The sequence below is a fragment of the Castor canadensis genome, chromosome 10 (genome assembly GCF_047511655.1).
Source record: "Castor canadensis chromosome 10, mCasCan1.hap1v2, whole genome shotgun sequence".
Classification (NCBI taxonomy): domain Eukaryota; kingdom Metazoa; phylum Chordata; class Mammalia; order Rodentia; family Castoridae; genus Castor; species Castor canadensis.
Genome location: NC_133395.1, coordinates 67,182,787 through 67,188,073, shown reverse-complemented (window position 1 = coordinate 67,188,073; position 5,287 = coordinate 67,182,787).

The window sequence follows — 5,287 nt, the reverse complement described above, 5'->3', positions numbered from 1 at the left end:
CACTGCAAAAAGATCATATACCCTGACCAAGTTGATATCATTTCAGGGATACAAAGATGTTTCAACTAACATAAATCCATAAACATAATATAGTACATAAAGAGAAGCAAGGACAAAAACCACACGATCCTGTCAATAAACACAGAAAAAACCTTTGACAAAATCTAACACCCTTTCATGATAAAAGCTTTGAAGAAACTAGGAATAGAAGGAACAGTGCTCACCATAATAAAGGTTATATATGACAAAACTAGAGTCAACATCATACTAAATGGAGAACAACTGAAACTGTTTCTCTTAAAGTTAGGAAAAAGACAGGGCTATCCACTTTCTCCACTCCTATTCAATATAATTTTGGAATTTCTAGCCAAAACACTAAGACAAGAGCAGATGACATGATCCTATACCTAAGAGACCCCAAAATCTCTACCAAAAAAGTACTACAAAAAACTCTTTCAGGAAAGTCACAGGATATAAAATTAACATACAGAAATCAGTAGCTTTTCTATATACCAACAACTCACAGACTGGGAAAGAAGTCAGGGAAACAATCCCATTTAAAATAGCCTCAAAAACAATTATGTACCTCATAATAAATTTAACAAAAGAAGCCAAAGATCTTTTTTAATGAAAACTGCAAACCACTGAAGAGAGAAGTTGAACAAGACTCCAGAAGATGGAAAGACCTTCCATGCTCATGGATTGATAGAATCAACATTGTGAAAATGGCCATACTACCAAAAGCAGTCTACATGTGCAACACAATCCCTATCAAAATTCCAGTGACATTCTGCATAGAAATAGAAAAATCAATCCTGAAACACATATGGAAACACAAAAGACCTCGAATAACCTCGAATTCTGAGCAAAAAGTCCAATACTGGAGGCATCACAATATATACTATACTACAGAGCCATAAAATAAAAACATCATGATATTGGCACAAAAACAGACAGGAAGACCAATGGATCAGAATAGAAGACCTAGACATAAACCCACACATCTATAGCCAGCTAATCTTTGACAGGGAGCCCAAAACTCAAGATGGAAAAAAGACAGCCTCTCCAACAAATGCTGCTGGGAAAACTGGACATCCACATGCAGAAGACTGAAACTAGATCCCTGTCTTTCACCCTGTTCCAAAATCAATACAAAGTGAATCAAAGATCTTAATATAAGGCCTGAAACTTTGAAAAAACTCCAAGAAGCAGTAGGAAATACACTACAACAGATAGATTTAGGGAAGGACTTCTTAAACAGAACTCCAAAGGCTCAGCATCTAAGAGAAACAATAAACAAATAGGATTGCATTAAACTAAAGAGTTTCTGCACAGCAAAAATAAACAACCACCAGACTCAAGAGACAGCCCACAGCATGGAAGAAAATCTTTGCCAGCAACTCGCCTGACAAAGGTCTAATATCCAGAATCCACAGGGAACTCAAAAAACTTAGCCCCCAAAGAATCAATACCCTAATGAAGAAATGGGCACATAAATTAAACAGAATTCTCAAAGGAAGAGGTACAAATGGCCAGTAAATACATGAAGGAGTGTTCAAATTCCCTGGTTATAAAAGACATGCAAATCAAAACAACACTTAGATTTTATCTCACCCCAGTTAGAAAGGGCAGAATCAAGGGTAATAACAACAAATGTTGACAAGGATGTGGAGAAACAGGAACATTTATACACTGCTAGTGGGAATGCAAATTAGCACAACCATTATGGAAAACAGTATGGAGATTCCTCAAAAAACTAGAGATAGAACTTCCATAACATCCAGTGAAATTGATCCTGGGCAGTTTGCAAAAGAACGTAAAACAGGATACAGTAGAGACACCTGTATGCTGATGTTCATCACAACACTATGCACAATAGCTAAGCTCTGGAAACAACCCAGATGCCCTACAACTGGTGAATGAATCATGAAATTATGGTATATATACACAATGGAGTATTACTCAGCCACAATGAATAATGACATGGGGTTTGAAGGTAAATGGATGCAATCGGAGAACATCATGTAAGTGAAGTTAACCAGGATCAGAAACACAAAATATGCATGTTTTCTCATACATGGAAGATGGATCCAAAGATAAACATATACACAAAAACAAACATGATCATATACAAACTCGGTTAGAGAACATGTTTGTAATAGTGTAAATACTCTATAGAACTGGGGAAAGAGAAAAAAGAAAGGAGCATGATAGAGCAACAGTAATATCTCATACCACAAGATGTGAAGGTGGAGGATATAAGAATGTGTATTAAAAGATGTTGAAAAATGGGAGGTGGGTGTTAAAGGGGTAAGGGAGAGTATTCTAAGAGATTGAACAGACCAAAGTAAAGCACACAACAAAGGACATACATTGAGCCACCTCTCAGAACGTCAACTTAAATATTAATTATGAAAACTGGAATTGTAAAATAGGTATAGTGTGTGCAGAGGGGGTAAAAGTCAGAGGGGAGAGAGTGAACTAAGATTAAGGTGACGGTATATGGTAGATAGACTTCATATATCTATATGAAACAGAACTGGAAAACCTCTTGCAACTGTTTTAAGTGGGGTGGGGAGGGGGCAAAGGGGGAGAGATTATGGGGGCAATGTGACTAATTAATGTGCAATATAAGTCTAATTGAAATTGTCACTATGAAACCCCCATGTATCATGAATATATCCTAATAAAAATTTATTTAAAAAGAGAAGATGGTAAATTGGTAAATTAGAGTTGCTACAGTAAGACATACACAAGGAAGGGTATGCAATAAAGAATTGGTAGATATGTAAGAAATCAAAAATAGGATATACATCCAAGAGAATGATTTGTTAATAAGAGACTCACAAATAATTAATACATGAATAACTGTGACAAATATGTCAAAAATTCCTCAAGAAAAGACAGACATACTAGGGGGAAAGTGAAGTAATTCAGAAAGGATAAAAAAGATGAGTAAGGAAATCCTGCAACTGGAAGTTCAATACATAGTTACAAGATTCTTTAATGGTATCAGTTGCAGATTATCTAGAACAGGAGGAGGGATTATTAAACATGAAATAAATTAGTAAAAATCATACAATTTGAAGGATAGAAAAGAAGGATTTAAAAGGTGTATCTAAATCTCAGTAACTTTTACAACTGTATCAAATATTCTAAAATCCCTATCATTGGAATCTCAAAAGGAAAGACTGAATCAAATTCATGACAAAATAGTAGTCAAAAATAATATTCCATATATCTTTAAAAATAGTAATTTATAAATCCAGGAAGATTAAGAAAGGCACAGAGAAAGCCATATCTAGACATATCTTAATCAATTACAGAAAGTACATGATTAAAATATCTATGAAGAAGAATAAAGTGATACATTGTATTCAAGAGAACTCCAAAAACACTGAGAACTGCTATCTCACTGTAAGAGTTGTATATCATCAGACAGTAGAATAAATCTTTTATGTGCCCCTAAAAATCTTTTAACCTGAAAGTCCCCTAGAAAAATATCTTTCAAAATCATGGCAAAATAAAGTCACTTCAGGTAATTACATGTTAACATTAAGTTCTGCTTTTTGTCAAGGCAAGAAATGACCACTTCAATTCTACCTTCCACTGATCACAATTAAAAACACTAGACAAAATACAAAATCAACCACCTGAGGATTCTGAAATATGAACAATAATAGGTGCCTTGTGGAGGGAACTGAAACTTAGCAAAGTAACCCATATGGTGTGGAGAGGGTGAGGGGTAAGTTTTCTATCATTTTTTTTACACAGTTGCATAGTAGAACAGTGGCATAGGTAGATAAAACTTCTATAAAATCCTACTTATCTTTCAGAAGAATCTAGAAAAGGAAACCCTCACAGGGTAGAGTGGTAATTCTGGAAATAAGAGAGAAAAAAGGAGATTCCTTTTCTCTATATGAAAACCCCCACAAATTGCAGGCCCATTCCTTATCTCTGAATGATTGAGACAGACTCAAAATAGTAAAAGAAAGATGTTGGGAACTAAAATAAGGTTTAAAGCACAGCCCAAAGCTCAGACTAACCCTGAATGGTACACCTGTGTGGTAGACAAAACCACAGCAAAAACTTTGAAAACTAAACTGAGATTAGAAGTACCACCCAGAGGAAGCAAGCCAGAGTTTGGGTTCTGAACCTCACTATGCAGATTCCTTACTAAATCAATAACAACAATGACAAGCAACATTTTTAAGAGGTTCCTAATAGACTTCATAGTCTACAAAAAATATTAAAATTTCCCAGGATTGATCCAAAATTATTTGACACAAAAGACCCAGGAAACTTTCAAGTGAAACAATAATCTAGGAAAAGAGCTAGGTGTTGGAAGTTTTCAGTTACAGCAATTAATATGACTGTGTTTTATGAAGTTAAGTGGGACCATATAAAATAGATAAAATAAAAGTTTTCAGTTGAGAAACAGAAATCATTTTAAAAATTGGAAATGTTAGAATTGAAAATGTAAAACCTTAAGTGAAAAGGCAATGGATGGGTTCAATGACAAAATGGAGATAACAGAGGAGGGTCAGTGAAGTTGACAGTGGAACAGTGGAAAATCTTACGATTATCACATTAGATGCAGAAAAAGCATTTGGAAAAATTCAATATGCACTTGAACTGTCAGCAATAAAAGCTAGGAGCAATCTTTTTAATCTTATAAAGGATAGCTATTAAAGCAACAATAATGCTTAAAGCTAACATCATTCTTAAGGGTTAAATATTAAATTCTTGCCTTGCAAAATGCAGGAATAGTCAGGAAATGTCCACTCTTATCCCTATTATTCAACATTGTACTGGATGTCTTAATGAATCTAAAAGGTAGAAATAAACAAACACGTACATACATACATACACATGAGAAAGAAAAAGCAAACCTGTTTTTATTCAAAGAATATCCAATGATAAAAATGAAAATTCTAATTCATCTATAAAAATCTACTAAAAAAATTCATTGGCTTAAAAATGTCACAGGATTTAAGACTGAAATTTTAACAGTTAAGTGTGTTTCTAAATACAAGCAAAAGCAATTGGAAAATTGAATTAAAATAAGATTGTTTTTTAAAATAATGCAAAAAGGATAACATCTTAAGAATAATTTGATGCAATGTGTCCACAGCACCAGGATTAAAAGTATAAAAATTTTAAAGTACAAATATGACTGACAGAAACTAAGAAAATACATGCACAAAAGCCAAAAAGGTAATGCTTTCAAATTTATACACTAAATGTTGTTTAAGATGTCAGCACTTCCTAAATAAGTTTATACATT